Consider the following 22466-nt stretch of genomic DNA (forward strand, 5'->3'; position numbering starts at 1 on the left):
TGTGGATGAGCTGCGGGTGCTGCCAGACAATTTTCTCCCCTCCATGTGTGCCCAGGTCCCGTACCTGCTCACCAAGGCAGAGGAAACACATCAAAAACTCTCCTCAGTCTTTCCTGCATTAGAAATGTGTTTCTCTGTGTTGCATCTTTCCCATAAGCATAAAAACATGCTGATGCTTTTGATACATTTAAAAAACAAACAAACAAGCCTGTCTGGCCTTGCTTCACCTTCTAGCTGCCATCCCACTTCCTCTCCCCTTTATAGCAAACACACACACAAAACACCTTGTCTCCTTATTCACAAATATTTTTTTCCTCTCAGTCATGCTCTCCAATCTTTTTCACCCAATCCCCCCACTCTACGAGAAATGCTACTTTCAAGGTCACCTATGACCTCTCATTGCCAGATTCAGTGGAAAATTCGCATTCCTCATCTTATTTCACCTACCAGTATCAGGCAACATAGCTTATCACTCTCTCCTTATTGAAACATTTAGACCATATCACTCAGTTCATATCATTTACCTGTTCAAAACCTCACAATGGTTCCCTTTCACAACCAAATAAAAGTGAAAGCCATACAGCCTATATGGGTCTTTTCTATAATACTTGGTGCCAGTATAATATGAGGTCATCTTCTAATACCCTCTCCTCCCTCACATGACTCCGCTCACAGTGGTCTTACTTGCTTTTCCTCAAACACACTAGGCATGTTCCCGTCTTAGGGCCTTCATACTTGCTGTTTTCTCTCCCTAAGACACTCTTTTCCCACATAGCTATGATGACTTCCTCAACATCTTTAGATATTAACTAAAATATCCCCTTATTAATGAGGTCTTCTCTGATCTCCCTATTTAAAATTAATAACCAAACACACATTCCTTGTAGCAGTTCTCTGCTTTATTTTTCTCCATACTACTTATAACATCTAATAATCAATTCATATGACTAATTTATTTTGTTATATCCCATTTCTCCACATTAGGATGCAAACAACCTAAGGGTAAAGATTTATATCTTCGTCTCTTTTGTCCACTTTTCTATCCCTAGAACCTAGAACCGTTTCTAGTATATCTAGTAGGTGCTCAATAAATAATTATGGAGTGAATGCTCAACAGATTTCATTCCCCCCTTGAAAACTGAGAAAGAAACAAGCTGGATTAACAGACCAGAAGTAATGTGCAACAAATCAACAGAAGTCTGTGAAGGTTTTCTAGGTGATTTGAGAATCTCTTGGTAGTTAACTAAACAGCCTTTTTGAAAGAAATGCCAATCACAGTGTGAAAGCTCTGAGAAGACTAAGAAATGACATATTTAATTTCCACCATCTATGAGTTCTAGAAAGACTGCCTGCAAATAGGGGATGAGGGAGAGACAGAGACAGACAGACAGTCCAATAGACAGACAGGCAGAGAGACAGAGGGAGAGAGAGATGGAGGGGGAGAGCGAAGAGAGAGAGAGATCCAGAAAGTACATGAAACTCTGACCGCTATTCTTCTACAGTCTCATTTATATTTTGATCTATGCTATATGAGAGGATTAAAGTGACATATTACGAGTAGACTAGACGATCACAAATATTTTCACTTTCTTATATGATCTGCAGATTCATATGCTTGAGAGCTAGTAAATGTCTAGATTCTCTCTAGTCTACATCCATCCTAAGACCTCATTCTGTAAAGATTGGAAGAGCTCATTCTTGACCCACTTTCGTTATTAGTTTTAAGCATTGTTCTCCGAGCTCACAAAACAGTCTCATGAAGTGACGTACTAAGTAAGCCACAACTGGCTTTCATAAGTTAACTGGTAGCTTGACTGAGGCCAGTCCTTTGTATTCCAAAGTGACTTAATAATTAAAGAAGAGCATCTAGGACATGGAATAATTATAAATAAGTTGTACTATAAAGATAAATATCCAACTAGTAGTCACAAGACCAGGCTTAAGATGATAAAAAGTAAATCAGGACAACTTTATATTTTTATTCAAATGTATGCACACCATACTATTTTTGTCTGCTGAATATCAAAGATAATTACAATAATGCCAAATTAAATGTTTAATTTTAAGGAGCTTTACTCTTATCTTCCTTTAATAATAAATTTTGATTGTATTATTTTAACTATTATTTAGCATATGTATAATATTTGAAACCACAAATTAACTAATAAACTAATAAACCACTAATATATTAGTTGATCTTGACAATAAATAAAAAATTTTGCTCAATTCAAATTTTGAAGAACTAACAACGGACGTGAGTCAATAAGATAAACATTATTAACAAATAAACATTACTCTGTTGATCCTTTTGTTCAAAAACAAATTAGAAGTGTCTTTTTCCAGTCCAACAGACTGCACAGATAAAATCCCTTAAATTTTTTTTAATGTTTTTATTTATATTTGAGAGAGAGAGAGAGACAGAGCACAAGCAGTGGAGGGGCAGAGAGAGAGGGAGACACAGAATCTGAAGCAGGCTCTGTGCTCCGAGCTGTCAGCACAGAGTCCGATGCGGGGCTAAAACCCACGAAACGTGAGATCATGACCTGAGCTGAAGTCAGACATTTAACCTACTGAGCCACCCAGGCGCCCCAACACAGATTAAATTCCAAAGCGTGAAAATTCTAAAGCAGTTCATTTCTTCAAATGGCAACAAAAGCAAAATCTGTTAGTTTTTGTCAACCAGAAAAAAAGGAAAGGTTTTTATCACAAGCTTTTTTCCTAAGAATAACCCACTTTTTCGTTTTTGAGAGCCCACCTGTGAACGGTTAATGACACAATGATCAGTGGACATATTCCTGTGACTTCTGCAGTTACAAAATTCAATTTGACATGGACAAGAAAAACGAGTATTACTCCCAATAATGTTTTGTGAAAATACAGTCTTTCCTTCAAAACACAACAGGTACTGTGACACAAGGCCTATGAACAAGGGAGGGTATTAAAAACTCAAAAAACAAAGCTCCAATGTTTCATGAATGAGTTGCTCGCCTTTCTGTCACACCGGCTGCACTAATTGAAACATTCTTCCTTAGACATTTTATGCATGTCTACAAATGACTGGCAGTAACACAACACCTACAGGGTCTTGTAAGGAGAAGAGAAACCATATGAGGTCCTTCATACCTCAGCTGGAGGTAAGGAAGCTGGTGCAAGGTGTGTTACACACCAGTCTGAAAACATGGCTGGGCCCTGTATACCCAGAACTGCTGGGTACCACTCACTCCCATTCTTTTTGTGACTATTCCATAAAGCAAAGCACAATTTTCAATCTACCTTTTAGAAAAGAATCCGAATTTTTTACACGTGTGTTCACAGCTACTCATTGCTGAACACAGACCACATGGTACCTACTCACATGTTCGTCAGGTAGGCTTTCCTGAAACATCGAGACAAAGGACAAAAATCCTTTCAAAAACCAGAGACTTATAGCAGCCAGCTAGTCGTGTGAGAATTTGCCAGTTCTAAGACAAGGTCTGCAACAATGTGGTCAGTGTTTGTGGCCTCTAGAAATAAGGGAATGATGTCCTCTCTTGGCACATTACCACGAACTTGGAGGTAGACTCACCTGAAACAAATGATGTTTATTTGTTACAAACAGGATCTGATTGCTGGTTCTGGGATAGCCAAGGGGAGCACCACCTGGCAAGTGCTATGATATCTGAGGTGGCATTAGTCATGAAACCAAGGAAGAATTCTGTATTATGGATAACTGGAATAGCCAGAGGATGCTGGAATCCACAGCTCTTTACTGATGTAGATGGAGCCCAAAAGCTGAAAACAGGAGGTAAGTTACATTTCTCCTCCTTCATTTCTCAGTCTTTTGCTAGGATCTCACATTGGGAAGACCTAAATGGAATTTTGCTGGAAATAAAAACCTGGAAGGTAATCTGTGGAGTATCAGAAACCTACAATACATAGAAGAGCACAGAAGAGCAAAAAGAGAAACCAAAGGAAAACAGGCAAATGGCTGTCACTTCTATCTTCCATGACATTTTTTCTGTAATATTTATTTAAAATAGTTATATTAAATATGCCAGTGAGAATTTGGCATCTCACTTTTATCATCTTACCAAAAGAATAAAATGATAGATAAATAAATACATAAATAGATAGATAGATAGATAGATAGATAGATAGATAGATAAAGAGAGCTCTAAACAGAAGACATAACAGAAGGATGTAATATGTAATATATGATAATAAACTAGTGACTTTATTTAAGCTACTATCACTATTTTTTTTAACGTTTATTCATTTTTGAGAGACATAGTGTGAGTGGTGGAAGGGCAGAGAGAGGGAGGGAGACACAGAATCCGAAGCAGGCACCAGGCTCTGAGTTGTCAGCACAGAGCCCAATGCAGGGCTTGAATCCATGGACCGTGAGATCATGACCTGAGCTGAAGTCAGATGCTTAACCAACTGAGCCACCCAGGCGCCCCCATTTAAGCCTACTATTAAAAAAATTCCAATTTTTCAACTTTAATAAAGGCACATTTAGTCAATTTTTCCAAGTTACAAAATGATATCTATCTTTTCTTACTTTCACGAAACCATGTTAATGTTTTACTTAAACCTGTTCAAATTCCAACATATAATGTTCATGAACAGATAACTTATGCAAGAGGTAAGCAAACAAAAAAAAAATTATTAGACTTTGGTAAAAAAAGATGACCTCTAATTCTATTCTTTTCTAGTCTCCTCTTTGCGAAACCCTGTGAATCTACATTAGCCTTTGTGCTCTGCTGGATAGCTGGGATTGCCAAGCCTAAATCACACCAAACCTTGCAGCCTGGGCCCAGGTTTCCTTAAAAACTTACTCTGGGTGAAACCAGCTGCCATGTAAAAAGTCCGACTGCCCTGAAGCCACCTTGCTGGAGAGACTATGTATGGGTGATCTTGTCAACAGTGCCAGTTGAGCCCCGACTCCGAGTCAGCCCCTGCAAGGTTCCAAGCATGAATGTGAATCCACCTTGGACCCTCCAGACCAGCCCATCTGCAAGCCGAGAACCACAGCCCATACCACGATGAGCAGAAAACCACCCAGCCAATCCTTACCTAAATCTTTCAGCTATCAAATTTTGAGATATAATAAAATGCTTATTTTGAGCCACTAAAGTTTTGGGATAGTTTGTTACATAGCAAGAGATAATGGAACATGGTCTTTCTAATAAGCAAAAACATGCACACAAAGCAAATTATTCATATTTTGGTAACCAGGTTATTCTAGCTAATGTAATTAAGTCAAGAAACATAGTATTCAGGAATGAAGTGTTGTCATATCTTTTTTAAAAAAATTTTTTAACGTTTATTCATTTTTGAGAGACAGAGAGACAGAGCGCTAGTGGGGGAGGGGCAAAGAGAGAGGGAGACACAGAATCTGAAGCAGGCACCAGGCTTTAAGCTGTCAGCACAGAGCCCGACACGAGGCTCAAACTCACAAACTGCGAGATCATGACCTGAGCCACAGTTAGATGCCCAACCGACTGAGCCACCCAGGCGCCCCGAAGTGTTGTCATATCTTAATGATGAATTTGAAAATTAATACAATATTTGAGGGAAACTCTTTTGACTATATGAAGTTGATACAAGTTTAGCTGATGGCCCGTCAATGTGATGAGTCCCTTAAAGGCATTGGGAGAGCCCCTAAAAATTTATGTTTTTAATTTGTATTATTTTTATCAAAGGTTCCCCTTCCCAAATTGTATAAATTTCAGGCCCCACAAAATAGAGTCTGCCCTGGGGAATACACATTAACAATCCTAAAACTCTTTTAGCCTTCTCAGTAATTTATATTTTACCCAAGAAAATAGTTCAAAAGGAAGACGGACGGCTAAGTTTATAAAACTCTTTCTCACAGCATCATATATAATAGAAAAATAAACTGAAAATAACCCAAATGTTCTACAATAGATGAATAATTGAATGAATTATAAACTACCAAGTCAGGGCACAATGTCATCTTTTTAAAAAGTAGTTACGAATCTCTAACAACATGAGAAATTGTTTATAGTATGGCTAAATGAAAAATCTAATTTGGAAAGTTTATGTAAACTATGATTGCAAGTATAGAAATGTATACATTACAGATAAAAACTGGAAAGAAATTTGGAGAAGTGAAAATGGGTTATGTTGAGGTGATGGTCATGAGATGCAACTTAGTCTTTAATTTTTTTTAATTCACATTTTTCTTCTAAGTCACATCCCATTATGGTCATTGGTAACTGATGCAAGCCCTCTCAGAAATCAGCTTCTGAGGTTTAATAAGAGATATTAGCTGTGGCTAAGCTCATGGAATTGCTGTAACGCCCAAATCTCAGGAAAGCAAACTGGGTTGTAGAAGGCCACTTCTCCTATCTTTGCAAAATGTGATGTGGGAAAATAAATTTGTCATTAGGAAGGTAAACTCAGACTCTTGGGGAAGTTTGTCTTCTTTCTCTTCCCCTTTGTTCTCATGAATGGCAAAATAAAACTGTTAGAGGAGTCAGAAATCAAAAAGCCAACACTGTTTGCCATCTCCATATCTGCCATCTTTACACAAACAGGAATGGTTCTGCACACACGCACACACTCACACACGCACACACACACACACACACACACAGATACACCTTCAAGTAGACATATTTAAAGAGACCATTAGTTTTTGTAATAATTTTTTGGATATTGTGGCATGGTGTATGGGAAACATCAGGATCTGGAGGCCAGTTCTGGGCTTGTGGCTGGCCAGTTATATGACTGCAGTGACTCCTTGCTTGTTGAGAGCCTCATGTCTCCATTTGTAAAACGGAGGAATCGTCAAGGTGTGATCACCAAGATCCAGTCTGCTGTCACCACCATCGGACTCTATTCATAAATGAAATGGGGTACATTTAAAAGGTAGGGAGCTTGTGAAGCCACACCATTGAGTGGGTTTTATCTCTTTTTTATATCACAGTTTTAAATGATCAAATTTCAGATGATAATATTTTAGGCGCTAGAAAAGAACGGCACAGAAAACCAGGCTCTGACACAGTTCAGTGGTGACACAGGCAGGGAACCCAGCTTTTCATCTCTTCCCCAAACTTAGAAAACAGTACATCCTAGACAATCCCCTCCCGTGTCCTTTCCTTTTAGTTTTCTTTAGAGTAACACAGGGAAAGACATTTTAAACTGACCCTGTGGCAGAAGTACAAAGAGCCTCGTAAGTAGGCCTCACTCTTTTCACTGTACCTCACGCAGGTGCTGGCTCTAAGCCAACTCAACCTATGGCCTCTTCTGGCTGAGGTTCAGGAGGCAACTATGCAGGCAAGACCATTTCAGGAACTTTACTTCCACATAACACATCATTTTGCTGTATTCAAGAGCAATAAGGAAAGCCTCCTTTCAGATTTGTCCTCACATCATGAATTTAAACTTGCCTACCACATAACTTCCATTAAAAAGCCACACTTACAATAGAAGGGGATATGCAAATCACTTACAGCACACTGGTCTTCTTCTAGTCTTATCCCTAAATTAGTTCCAATCAAAAAGCAGCATTAAAAGCAAAGCATAGGAAGGTTGGGTGGCTCAGTCGGTTAAGCATCTGACTCTTGATTTCAGCTCAGGTCATGATCTCATGGGTCATGAGATGGAGCCCTGCATGGGGCTTTGCATTGATAGTGTGGAGCCTGCTTGGGATTCTCTCTCCCTCTCTCTCTCTGCTCCTCTGCTGCTCACTATCTCTTTCTCTCTCAAAATAAATATTTTTTTTTAAAGTAAAGCATGGGGCACCGGGGTGGCTCAGTCAGTTAAGTGTCCAATTTTGGCACAGGTCATGATCTTGTGGTTCGTGGGTTCGAGCTCCGCATCAGGCTCTATGCTGACAGCTCAGTGCCTGGAGCCTGCTTCACATTCTGTGTCTCCCTCTCTCTCTGCCTCTCCCCCACTTGCACTCTGTCTCTCTTTCAAAAATAATAAACATTTTAAAAAAAGTAAAGTATATTACTCCAGGCTCCTATCAAAATGGCCTATACAGAGTGATGGCTCAGCATTACCTCCTTGGTTTTTTATTCATGGTACTGATGAGATGTGACATGTTTGAAATTTGTGCAGTTTGTACATGCTTTGTTGGTTTGTTTGATACGTTATCTCCTCCAACCCCAATCCACCATACTTAGTCATTATTATGTGAGGCTTAGCTTCTATTGTTAATGGTTTTCAATTTTATTCTGTGTCTATGTTTATGATTAGATACTTCAAGTTGTATGGGGTAAAGTTAATATATAAACATGTAACAGTGTGTACTGGCACATGTATATGCATGTGTGTTGTATGCAATATATATTATCATTAATAGTCACAGAAGACATATCTTTAGAACTGAAAAGACCTTATTGATTATTTAATCTAATGGTTTCTAACTTAGTTCTCTCATGCATGGATAACCTATTTCTTTAAAGGAAATAGTGTCCAGAACTTAGAAAGATATAGCTGTAAAATAAATAAATAAATAAATAAATAAATAAATAAATAAATAAATAAATAAATAAAAGCAAAGTTCATCTGGTTGAAAGGTAAGGGGATAAAAGCTCACTACCCTCACCTTGCTATCCACCCTGTTCACTGTAACAGGGACTCTGGAGTCACTCTCCAGAATTCCTAGTTCTCTATGGTACATATTTAAACACTTATTGTTCAACTTCACTTGTCTTCTTTTATAAATATGGAAACTGAGACATTGAAGTTGTGAGTTATCTAAAAACACTTACCTAGTTGGTAATAAGGTCAATACCAGATCTCAGGTTCTCTGATTTCCAGATGTTTATTTTCTTTTACAACAGAAAGATAAATCCCAATCTTGGATTAACATTAAAATTGTGGTGTTTTTTTTTTTAAAATTTTTTAATGTTTATTTATTTTTGAGACAGAGAGAGACAGAGCATGAACAGGGGAGGGGCAGAGAGAGAGGGAGACCCAGAATCTGAAACAGGCTCCAGGCTCTGAGCTGTCAGCACAGAGCCCTACGCGGTGCTTGAACTCACGGACCGCGAGACCATGACCTGAGCCGAAGTCGGACGCTTAACCGACTGAGCCACCCAGGCGCCCCAAAATTGTGGTGTTTGAAAAGAGTTGAGTGATTTGGGATTTTGTTAAAAATTTAAGAAACTCTGAGATTTTCTTAAACTCAGTGAGGCAGCAAACACTGTTCTCTCTCTTTTCTTCATCCTCCCAGGCCTATCCAGCAAGGAGCTGCTCTCTCTTCTTTCCAGTTTTGCTTTCCACTGGCTCTGTCACTTGCCTGTTCCCTGTACAAATCCAATAGATCTAATATTTTGACCCTATGAGTAAAGAATCATGTGGCCCTGCATTTTTTTGTATATTAAATAAGCATAGCTAAGATAAAGATTCTGTGGAATCTTAGTGACAACTTGTTTTTCTTTCTTGGGCATTTTTAAAGTTGGCCAGACTTTGATTTTTAACAACGTGCATACCAAATTCTTTTGTACATTTAGAAAAACCTATACATGTTCTTATGTAGACACCATCAATGAACTAAGGAGTGAATTAACTGAGGAATGAATTAACTTGGAAGCATGGTTTTACAAATGTCTCCAGACAAAAACTAAGAAAATAGAATGTCATTGCATTATGCACAAAGATTTTAGACAAACTCTGGATATGCCATGGAAAGTTTTAAAAGCCATATTTGAGCTGCAAAATTCAAAATCACAATTCTTCACACTCAATTTCAGGTGAAACAGAATAAATTTTGGTCATCTAATATGAGACTTAACATAGTGGCTTTTAGGAGGAATGTTATTACTCTTTGTTTTCATTTTTATTCCTTACAATATACAGGCTTATTTTTTCAACTAGAACATATAAGCAATTTCATTTATAGAAATATTTATTTGATAAAAACCATTTCAACATAAGCAATTTCAAGGATCATACGAAGAAAACCACAGTCTCTAGCGGTGAAACCTTGAAACAGCAAAGTCATGAAGGCAGACTTCTGCCTGTCTGACAGGCACTGCCTCATTCAGGTCGAGAGAATAACAGGAAGATCTGAAGTTTGGGTATTAGCAATGAAACCTCAAGAAGACTACAACATCTAGAGGTTCCTGAGAGCATTGGATACCTGAGGCATGGAGGAGAATGGTGGGAAAGGAAGCAAACCCCTGACGAAAAGATATTGATCAAAGCAATGTCTGATCTCCTTTCATGAGGACTGGGGAAAACCTGGCAGTAATTAAACTAGTGCGTAAGTAAAGTCCCAGGGACTTTTCTGAACCAGAATTAGCCACTGAATCCAAATGCAGCATGGGAGATCAAGAGGGATAAAGAGCCAAGAGAATCATGCTATTTCAGGATGTAAACAATGAACAAAGCAGGACTGCCAAAGACTTGAGTTTAATGGATGTTGGTCTCCTAGCGGGCATGAAAGGATGAAAGGGGATCAATTCGTCAGTGTAAACATTTAAGGCTTACCCAGACGAGTAAACATTTTGTCCAGGGTCCACCCTTTGATTATTCAATCACGTCTTGATAATCTCCTGAAGTCTGCACCTGGTCCTAGCCTCCATTTGGGGTTCTCCTTTCAAATCTCAGCCTCATTTTAAATCTTTTCAGTATTCCTCTAATGAAGCAAGATTTTTATGAGGGTCACCAATTTATAAGTCAAATTACACATATATTATCCAGTTAATCAGAATAATCAATCCCATGCATCCCAATCAGCCTTGATATAAAACAAATCTTTCAAATGAGAGACAAAATAGGACTATAAAAGAATAATATCAATTGGCATAACAATGAAGAGTTCATGAAAAAGAGAGATCTACAGAAGACTCAGTAAATGCTTTGTCCATAAAAGTACAATTATGCGACTATGCAGAAGGAGGCTTTTCTAAATTATTAAACATTATAAAATACTTTTAAAAATGCAAAGCTCTCTATAAATACTAGATCTTGTATGAATTATTATTCTGCTGGCAGTAAAAAGGGAGGAGGGTAATAATGGTAATTTGAATTTATGGAAGGCCTATCATCTCAGACACTTGTGCTTTTGAATGCCAGCTTATTAATCCTCAGGGCTATCTTAGGAGAAAAGTAGCCAATGTTATGAGCTCTTTTTGCAGATAAGACATTGAGACACAGAGTGTGTGGCTTATACAAGGCTTGCATAAGGAAGCTGGGAGTAGAAGGAAAAATCCTTAGCTACAGAGGTGGGAATGTAGTCCACAGATAAAGAGTTGGCAGATTTGACCTTCTCCTGTCCAGACATATCAAAAAGTAGGCACCGTCCCACACAAAGCTATCGGAAGCAAAAGGGGATTACACAGAGAAGGGGCCTGAGAGTGTGTGGTGGAGTGTCAGAGTGTCGGAGGCAGCAGTTCAACCCAAGCGATACCAGTGAAGTGCACAGGTAAAGGGCTTGTCTTCCTTGCTCAGCAGGATGGACACGCTGGCATCCTGAAGCCAGTCCCCTCCTCTAGCACCACCCTCCCCCTCCACACACTCCATCAACCCTAGGGAGATCATCACATAACTATCAGGAAGTAATCACTTCAGAACCATGCTCTGAACAAGGCTGGAATAAGGGAATAAGTACAATTGCTCAAATTAAATAGGAAGCACACAGTGACAACAGAGCACTTATTAACATGAGAATTAAACACCAAAATGAATGAAGAGGAAATCACAGAGGTGAGTTAAGAATACAGAAAGTGTCATCCAAAATAATACTTGAGAAACTACTTTCAATCCTACCACCTTCTTTCAGAAAAAAAAAAGACCATTTTAATTTAAAACTAAATAGTTATTTTTATTTAAAAATAACGTTTAAAATAAATTCAAAAGTAAGGGGTGCCTTGGTGGCTCAGTCGGTTGAGCATCCAACTTCGGCTCAGGTCACAGTCTCACAGCTCATGGGTTCGAGCCCCACATTGGGCTCTGTGCTGACAGCTCAGAGCCTGGAACCTGCTTCAGATTCTGTGTCTCCCTCTCTCTCTCTCTCTCTCTGTCCCTCCCCAGCTTGCACTCTGGCTCTCTCTCTCAAAAATAAATAAAATTAAAAAAAATTTTTAATTCAAAAATAAATAAAACTAAATGTTCTGTAAAATGAGTCAATAAGAAAGCTGTGAATTTTCATAAAGGAAAAAAGTCTTTTGAGCAGAATTTTAAAGTGGCTGGGATTAAGCCATATCCTATACAATTATTAGCAAGCTAGAGAATAAAGAAAAACTAGGGGCTCTACCATTTGGTGTGCACACACGCACACACATGCATGCACACGTATATGCTCATTTAAAAGAGTACTAGAAACGGATAGCTACAGATACATTTTAAAACACCTCTCCATTAACAAACAGTACTAAGTTGTATTTCAAAATAATAATAACAATAAAAAACAAAGAAAAAATGGGACGGCATCCAAGAGGAAAAGAAGTTACTGAGAGACCTCTGTTATCAACATTCTCAACCAACTTACTGGTCACAAAGACACATCCTGGAATAGAAAATAAACTGTCAAACTGCAACAGGCAAGAGTGCATAGGTTAATCACAGGGAATTTGAACTTTAGGAAACTGCCAAACCCAACTTGAGACATGAGAGATCAAGCAATGTAATTGCATAAGAAGGGAGCCAAAGCAATGCATACAACTATTAGTATCTAATTTCCTGTTTGTTTGAGCCAGGAGAAATATTCCCCTTTATGTGTAGTTAGGCTCCTAAAGGTATCCCTTGCCATTATAGCCTAGAAACATGGAATATCATTCTGCACTCAGGTAAGTGTCAATCTGAGCCTACCCAACCTAGTTGTTCATTTCCCTTTTTGAAGTCCTCAAAGATGACTGGGTATTATTTAGTAGAATGGATGTCTATTTTTATGTTTCTTTATTTGAAAATAGATATTCTAAAGAGAGAGAAGTGATACTGAGTGATCACAATTGATGAATCAAATGTAGAGATGATCTTGATGGATGCTGGTCAACCCAGAAGAAGGCTGACATGGTCTGTAGTTATAATAAACGAGAGGGAGGAAAGTAGCAGCTGGGATCATAAGGACAGGAGAGGTTCCTGGGCCTGTCTGCCCCATAGTATCCTGTAGTGTTTACGAAATTGTGATATCTGTGTTCAAATGCCAGCCACACTGGAGTTTGGTGAGAGGGCTGCAGAAGTGGCAAGAGGAAAGGATATGGACTCCAGCAGGGCTGGTCGTGAATGACCTTATAAGACATCTGAGGAACTTGAACTTCAGCCTAAAAGAAAGACACAGAGGAGTTTAAATCAAGAAATGATGTGATCCTATTTATGATTTGAATTGTAGAACTATGGAGAGAAAAAGTGGAGCAGAACCAGAGACAAGAAGTGGCAGCGACCTGAACTAGGAAAATGGTCATGAGAGTGGAGAGTAGACAGAGCCCAACTGACCTCCTTAGATTCCGTTTTTGAGCTTCGGCCTCCAAGGACGTGCAACTTGGGGATAACCCCCCTTAGTCCAAGCACCAGCTGGACCTTTCTGGCCTCCTATAAAAGAAGGGTGTGTGTGTTCATACCTCACTTACTGGTAATTATCCTTTTCCCCCCATGCTCCTGTATTTCCCTCCCAAACAGTCATCTCCAACACACTACTAGATGTTTTGTGTGAAGCAGTTTCATTATAAATTTCATTTATCTTCATTTGTAAAAACAACAGAAAGCAAGTGTCAAAACAATCTATACATATCCAAGTCAGTGAGAAACTTTTTAGAGAATCCTACTGAAGTGAAGGGATAATATAGATAAGTGCAGATATTTAATATTTGCTATTGCTACTAAAACCTTTTGCATTCATTAAAACTATCTTTTAGTTGCATCAATCTCTGTGAATAAATTTTATGGATATTAAAATGGCAGGTATTAACAACAAGAAATACTATTGGTGTTTGCCACCAATAGTAATGACAGAGAGAAGGGCAAAGACTCCTTCCCTTAGGGATTTCTAGATTTCAGAATATTCCCATTGTATTCTTAAAGTAGAGTGAAAATAATTTTATATGTTATATTTGTTTTGAGGGTTGACTAATGTGTTTTAGAGGAAAGAACATGGGACCTGGAATAAAAGAACTTGATCAAGTTCTTAAACCTCTCCGATCTTTGATTTTTACATCTATTAAGTGGAAATAATAATTATGCCTTTGCTGCTGTGTTTTTTTTAAGAATTCTGTGGCTTAATGTCTGCTATAAGGTCCAAAAATTTGGTGGTTTTAGGAATGTTCCAAAGCTGCTCTCTCAGAGCAGTAGTCAAGAGCTATATGTAACTATTAAACACTTGAAATATGGTGGTGCAACTGAGGAAATGAATTTTTAATTTTAATTTATTTTAATTAATTTAATTTATTTTAATTAAAAGGCACATGTGCCAGTGATCACCATATTGGAAAGTGCACCCTACAATATGGTTTTACTTTAAATTATTCCTTTTTAAAGTTAGTTAACTCTACTCTGCTCTGGAAATCCATAAACTAGTATATTGCACTTATTTAAGAATGGTTCCTAATATATAGGCAATGATAGATATATAACCATTTTAAATACAATCATGAGATGAATCAGAATGCAACTGCATTTCTGTCTACCACTTTCCTTTTAAAAATGTATTCACTGGGGGGAGTTTTTTCCAATACCACTGATAAAAATCCCCCAGTTAGCCTCGTGCATCTTCTGGTCACTCTTGACCTAAAGAAAATCCTGTGGTTACTTAAAGTTGCAAAATGCAGTTTTGTTTCATAAATTAAAATGTCCCATCCAATATTTTCATGAGTACACTAATCTCCCATCTTAAAACAGATCTCCTAGCCCTGCAGGTTAACAGCCTTTGTGGGAGGGAGTTCAGTGCACATCTTCTCTTTCCCAGCCTCACCTCCTCCATCACCAACTTACAAGTTCCTGTTACTGAAGTCTCCAAAGTTAGAGAATGGGGAAAGAAAGGGAGAGAGAAAACAGAGCATTTTTACCCTACTGGTATGACTGGAAGCTAGTTTTGTCTCTGCTGATATTTATTGCTGATACTGTGTGGGGTGTGTGAGGGGGTATGTGGGTGCGTGCATCCGCATGCAAGTGAACTCTAAGGGATCCTGAGAAACTCATGACTGCACCACTTGTGAAATGAGCAATGCATCTAATTCTTCTGTCAGTTACTCCTCCCTCAGCTCTGTTTTTCTACCAGAAAAACACATCAAGCTTTCCAGGAGTTTGCAATACAGCCACTTCCTCAAAGCTTGAGATAAAAAGTACTGTTCCTCATATTCTACCCTTCTGCATTGGGGTAGCTCTCTAAAAATCATTCTCACAAAATCCTCCAAGTATTTTTTTTTCTCCCTATAGCTTTCTTTATAACCTGAAAGTGAATGAGGAGCTCAAGAACTGTGAAAATATCCCCAGGTGGAATTTTAGTCAGATACCTCTTCTTGGCATCTCAAATCAATTGTCTTAGAATCTTAGCCAAAATTTCCAGTTTAATATCCTGTTACTGTGTAAAAATGATCACTGCAGCTGTGTTTACAGTTGAAGACTAGGAGGTACGTGCAAACTGCCAATAGGAGACCAATAAATAAATTTTGACGTATCTGTGATCATTGTGGTAAAAAATAAAAGAGTGTGGTATCTTCATATGCAATGATATGAGTCAATCATCAAAATATTAAGTAAAAACATCAAGGGCACCAAACACTCCATATGCTTAGAATATCTACTCCTAGAAGAATTCAAAAGAAACTGAAAACTGCCATGCTGTGCTTCCAGGGAGAGGGTTTGTAGACTAGGAACCCAAAATCTGGCGTTTCAGTTTACTTTTCATTCTCCAGCTTATATAGTACCTGGATTTTTTCATTGTGGGGAAGAATCACTTTATGTTTTTTTTTAAATATCCTTGTAAATACATTTTGAATAGACATTAAAGCCTCTCTTGATTGTCCAATTTTTTAAAAATACTATTCTCAAGTCTTTCCATTTGGCACAGTCTCTAGCACTTTTTTTTTTTTTTTTTTTTTTTTTTTTTAGCCCTGGCATCCTAACACAGATTTGTCTAAATGCTAATCAGAGTGAAATGCGCTACCTAAAATAAACCAACCAGCTCATTTATAACATCAACCTTTGGAAACCTGACTGAAACACCAAAGACAGAATAAATGAGTCTGTATTTTTTAGCAAATGGGTGAGCTATAACAAGCATGCTTTCTTTTTCCAGGAGGATACAGAAAAATAGACTGTATTATAGGCATAACATAAAACCACATTCACACTTTAAGTTTGTAAGCTATGTGTAAATACGGAGGAGTTAACTTTACATCTGGAAAATGATGCTTGATTCTTGATATTCAAAGACAAATAATTTTTTTTACTGAATTTTCAGTTTATTGCAATAATCCAAAAAGAGAATCACCCAGTGGGCAGACACTGCTCACTTTGCTGGAGACTTGCTATTTTTCAATCAAACAAGGATAGAGGACCCTCCTAGTAGTTTAGTCTGAGGGTCTAGAATTAAACTTAGCTATAGACATCAAGGAGGAAACTTCAGTAAATAAAAAAAAAGTTTGGTATATGAATTGATATGTGAATTAACACAACTTATTTTCTCTAAAATGGCAAAAGAAGAGAAACCCGCATAAAATTTTGCCTTTGATAAATTTTCATGAGATCAAAACTGTTTAGTTTCTAGTATCGTAAGTGAGGTCATAAAATACTTCCTGTAACTTCAGTCAGGAAGAGCAATCAAAAGGTGTGTTATAGAATTAAACAAAGTTAAGTATTTAACTCCATGCAAAAGGAAAAACAGAAATTAAGGGATAAAAAAACGGGGGTGCCTGGTGGCTTAGTCGATTAAGCGTCCAACTTTGGTTCAGGTCATGATCTAGCAGTTTGTGAGTTCAAGCCCCACGCCCGTCTCTGTGCCGACAGTTCAGAGCCTGGAGCCTTCCTGGGTCTGTGTCTCTGTCTCTCTCTCTGCCCCTGCCCCACTCATGCTCTCTGTCTCTTTCTCTCTCTCTCTCTCTCTCTCTCTCTCTCTCTCTCTCTCTCTCTCTGTCTCTCTCTCTCTCTCTCTCTCTCTGTCTCTCTCTCTCTCAAGCAAATAAACATTAAAAAAATTTTTAAGAAGGGAAAAACACCTAGAAGACGGCATAAGTCCCTGTATCAGAAAAATATAAATATTCTAAAATGTATTTTTCAAGATAACGCAAAAGTTAGAAGTAGCCCAGATCCCGAAGGCCTTCCCTGGTCTTCTTTCTGCTTGTCCTCCTGCAGCTGATTTGGTCATGACCTTGGCTTCCTAAAACTCTCTAATTTCTTGAATTAGTCTCCTCATGGTTTTCCTGCTTTGCTTTCCATGTTTTCTTCAGTGGCTCCACTTGCATTACCTGTTTATTTAAATATTGTCCCTTTATTTTGTCGTTGTTAGTGTTGTTCTTTTCACTCTCAGTGATCTCTTTGAGCTATTCCAGCCTTCCTTATGATTCCAATGTCCCATTTTTATGGGAAAAACTCAGTTATTTTTGTCTTTAAACTAGAGCTCTGCTATGAGCTGCAGAACCTTATTAGCCACCTTCAGAATATCTCAGTATGAATACTGCCATAGCCTTATACCTTCCCATACATGCCTCAGATCAAACATATCCGTGGTTGAACTCGTCTCTCCTTCCTTATCTCCACCAAAAAAATGCCTACTTTTTTTCAGGAACTCTGCATTTGTTGATGGTTTTGCAATCTTCTCACTTATATCAAATTAAAATCTTGGAGCCCCCTTGAACTGCATCATCTCTCACACACATCACATCCATCTACTTGGTACACCTTACCGCCACATTCTCTTTCTAACTAATGCCATGGCAACTGCCCTGAGTTAGGTAGGCCTTATTACATCCTTTCTGGAACCTCAATCCCTTCTCCACTAGTCTTCCACTTTCTTGTCTCTCCCCTTCCTGCATGATTCTGCCCACTGCCATAGAAGTCATGTCATTGAAACACAGGTCTAGTCTTAGCGTTCTGGTGTCTGTCCCTGCTGCTCTATTGAAACTGCTCTAGACAAGACATCCACTGAAATTTAAAGGCCACCTTTCATTATTGTTAAGGCCTTACTCTGACATGTGACACTCACTGCTAACTTCTCCTTTATTGGAAGTTCTCCTCCTTTGTCTTCACTCACTCTACTCTCCAATGAATTTCCTCCTATTTCTCTGGCCTCTCCACAGTCTTCATAATGGTTGTTTCTTCCTTTGATTAAACCTTTATGTTATTATGTCAGAATGCACCACCATGAACCTCCTACTCTTCTCATGTGCAGTCCTCAATACCTCTGGGAGATCCCACCCTGACCCATGACTGTAGCTATGTCTAAGGATCGCTGACTTCCACATCTTTCTCTGATTTATCTATACCCCTGACTCCTAGACCTGTCCTACTGTTTAAAATTTATCTATGTGAATAGTCACAGGCAGGTCAAAGTCCACTAGCCTCAAATGAATTCACCTATCTATGCTCCCAAATCTATTTCTCTTATCTTCCCTATCTAAGGGAACAAGGACACCACCATCCATTCAGTTAGTTACCTATGTCAGAAACAAGGAGGTAATCCACAATTTTACCCCATTCCTGCCCCCTAGCCACTCCCCCTAATCTGCTAATTGCTGCAAAATTAATATCTCTAAAAATGTCTGCCATATTCCAACACTAATTCCCAACACTACACCTCATTTGTGTAGGCTCTATTTTTTTCCTCACCTAGGTTTCTGCAATAAATCCTACCCGGTTTGCTGCTTCCAATCTTTGCTATTCTCCATTCCCAATATTTTAAAAATAATCTTTCTAAAATGCAGGTTTTATCAATTCAGTTTCTAGTTAAATATCATATGAGGACTTTCCTTCTTTTGCATGATATGGTCAGGAGTTTTAGTGGGTATTATGACCTATAATCCAGATTCTACAAATTTATCTTTAAAAGTACTCAGATATGTCCTAAGATTTTTGTACAACAATGCTCAATGTGGCACTATTCAAAATAGCGAATATGGGGGGAAACAGACATTTTCAACACTAAAGGACTGGTTAAATTATAATATCACCGACAAATGAGCAACTTAAAATTATATTATATAGAAAAATATACAATGACACAAAAATGTGTACTATATTATTAGGTGAACTAAAATGATTGCATAACATTTTTATAAATTATTCGTTCTTAATACCGATTATAGTCATAACAAGACAGGATATACACACAATTCTTAAAGATGCACATCCTTGTTAGGTATGACTGTGGTTCTTAAGTTTTCTACAGTGAACATGCAACAGTTTTGAAATCAGGAAAAAAAATACAAATAAATGCTATTCTATAAAAGACTATACTCAGAGATGAATGAACAAAGGTGTAGTACACACACACACACACACACACACACACACACACACACAGAGGAATATTACTTGGCCATAAAAATGATGCAATCTTGCCACTGGTGACAACATGATGGGTCTAGAGGGTATTATGCTAAGTGAAATAAGTATATGTTAACCTATACATACAGAGAACACCAGAGGGGAGGGGAGTGGAGGATGGGCAAAATGAGTGAAGGGGAGCGGGAGACACAGGTTTTCTTCCAGTTATGCGATGAGTAAGTCATAGGAACAAAAGGTGCAGCATAGTCAATGGTATTATTATAGGGTTGCATGGTGACACATAGTAGCTGCACTTGTGAGCACAGCTTAATATACAGAGATGTCCAAAGACTACATTGTAGAGCTGAAAGTAATGTAACATTGTATGTCAACTCTACTCAAATTAAAAAAAAAAAAAAGTCTAAATATAGTTATTCAATTTCTTTAGGAAATTTTCTTTATCCCCAAATCCACCTTGAAGTATTTCCCCCCCTGGCCCTCCCACTCCTTGCTACACTTTCCCAGCCTGGGTTAGGCATCTCTATCCTATGCAAACCCATTTTAGTTCTCATACTGTACTATCAATTTTATATACTTATTGGTCACTTCTTTTGTCACATGACCTCCTCCAACTCTACATGTCCAGCACTCATCAAAGCATGGGTAGGATAAATGTTTACTGAATAAATTAGTGAATAATGCCACTCACCTCACAGTGACTCATACTGATTCCTCACTGCCTTCAGAAAAATGTGCATACGTCTAGGGTTGATATTTGAAAATCCTCTGTAATAGAGGCAACTTGTCTTTTCAGTCTTATTATCTTCATATTTTTGCTTCCATTTCTCCAAATACCAAATCTCCAAGCACACCTATCTATAGGGAGGGATGGTGTCTTTCTTGTTTAGTGCTGTATCCCAAAACTTGGCTCAGTGCCTCACACAGAGCAGATGTTCAGAAGTTATTTGTTGAATTAATGATTGGATAAATTAACGGTACCAAATATATTTTGTACTTTCTACTTCCTCATACTTTATAAAAAGCTAATTCTGGGTCACCTGCATGGCTCAGTTGGTTAAGCATCCAACTCTTGATTTCGGGTCAGGTCATGATCTCTCAGTTTGTGAGATCAAGCCCTATGTCTGGCTCTGGGCTGACAGTGAGGAACCTGCTTGGGATTCTCTCTCCCTGTTCCCTATGCACGCTTTCTCTCTAAATAAATAAATAAATAAATAAATAAATAAATAAATAAATAAACAAACCAACATTTGAAAATAATTTTAAAGCTACTCCCTTCCTTTTTTTGCCTCTTTAACGTTTTTTTCTCACCTCCAAGGCTCAGTAAAGTTTGATCATCCATAAGAATCATTTTCCAATTTTCCTAGGCAAAATTAAATTCTCCCACTACAAATGTAGCACTCATTTGAGACTCCCTATTACTTATGTTATTTTGATATAATTTAAATATTAACTGGTTTCTAAATTTTGTGGAGTTAAGGATTATGATACTTTAATGTCTCTCTTCCCAGTCTGTTCCCACCTATCCTTTCTCACCTGTCCTAGCTGGAATGCACTGAGTATATACTAAAGCCACCAACCCTACATACTGACTATTGATGTAATATTTCTGTGAACCAGTTTCTTCATCTCTAAAATTGGTATAATATCATTATCTGCCCTCCAAAATTAACTTAAAAAGACAATGTAATTAAAGTGCTTAGGACAGCACCTAGCACACGGTAAGCATTCAATGACATCAACAGTTGTTAATATTATTATCACTATTATTATTAATATAATTAATACTAAAGAAAATGTTAAATGGACAAGTCAGTTAATTTTTCACATAGGTTAAAAAATAAGAAATTTAATTTGAAATAAACTTTTGCATTATACTTTAGAGATTGGAATGTTCCAAATATATCTTACTCTCTCAGATGCCACAAGAGTCTGGTTTTCAGCTGTATGTGGAAAGATTATTTATGTGGAACATTTAAGATAAATAAATGTGTTGAGAATGGAGAGAAATAGGAACTCTCATTCATTCTGGCATGGAATATAACATGGTGTAAATATTTTGGATACCAATTTATTATCAGCATCTCATAAAATGAAGATGCATATACCTATGGCTCAGAAAATCTATTCCCTAATATAGTCACTACAGTAATTCTTACATTTGTACGTAGGTGCATATGTAAGAATATTTATTATAGTGCTACTTATCACAGCAAAATACCATACAACTATGAAAATGAATAAGTTGTGCTACAAAATCAACATGGATTAATCTCCAAAGTACAATGTTGAGAGAAAAGAGCAAGTTGCAGATGAATAATATATTTAATGTTTGTATACAAATTTAAACACTCAGAACAATGTTATATATATATTTGGACATATTCACATAGTGGCAGAGAGAATAAAAGCATATAATGGAGAGATAATCTACAAAAACGGGATAGTAGTAACCTCTGAGTTGGGAAAATGGGGAACAGGATCAGAGAGAGTGCTTTATGTTTTTTAATTTCTAATATTTTATTATTTAAGCTGGGGATATGTGATATCTATCTTTCAATATCCATCTACTATGTATTGGACATATTAGGGAAACACCTAAATTAAGTGCCTTTCCCACAGAAACCTCCACTCCACCCTTCCTAGAAATTCAAGCCACTGACTGACTATTTTCCTGGCTAAAGATGAAGATATTTTTGTTTATTCTCAGGAAATACCCTATAAAGGAGCCCCATCTCTGAGCAAGGTGGTGGCTATAGTAATTAAGAAAGGATTCTCAAGAGAAAATAAAATTTGGGGAGTAAATAGTCAACCTCTTCTCCATTCCCCTTCCCTTCCCTAGATACCTGAAGATTCTCTTCACGTGTCCTTGAGTGGGGCAGGAAAGAGAGCAGGGCTAAATTTCATTTTAAGGAGGTATGCGCTTGCTTTCTCCACTTCTCTGGCCAACACTGATGGCTTTCTAGAATTCCAGGACCATGTGATTAACAATGCAGTTTCCTTTTCCACTGGGAGGTTGACTCATCTTATTTTCGAACTGCTGTAGCACAAAGGATCATTTCCCCAAC

General features: G+C 37.8%; 1 protein-coding gene across 2 annotated transcripts in view; it reads right to left on the bottom strand.

Annotated features, from left to right (window-relative positions):
• The window catches only part of MACC1 (MET transcriptional regulator MACC1), a 65007-nt gene that overhangs the window by 38078 nt on the left and 4463 nt on the right, over positions 1-22466 (bottom strand). Inside the window, exon 2 of one of the 2 annotated variants that reach the window (XM_045052459.1) lies at positions 13399-13494. The exons of the other annotated variant lie outside the window; for it this stretch is intronic. The gene's annotated coding sequence lies outside the window, so the exon portion shown is untranslated. The remainder of the gene's footprint in view (positions 1-13398; positions 13495-22466) is intronic. 2 annotated transcript variants of the gene reach the window in all.

This window comes from Felis catus, chromosome A2 (assembly GCF_018350175.1).
Source record: "Felis catus isolate Fca126 chromosome A2, F.catus_Fca126_mat1.0, whole genome shotgun sequence".
In the NCBI taxonomy this organism is placed as follows: domain Eukaryota; kingdom Metazoa; phylum Chordata; class Mammalia; order Carnivora; family Felidae; genus Felis; species Felis catus.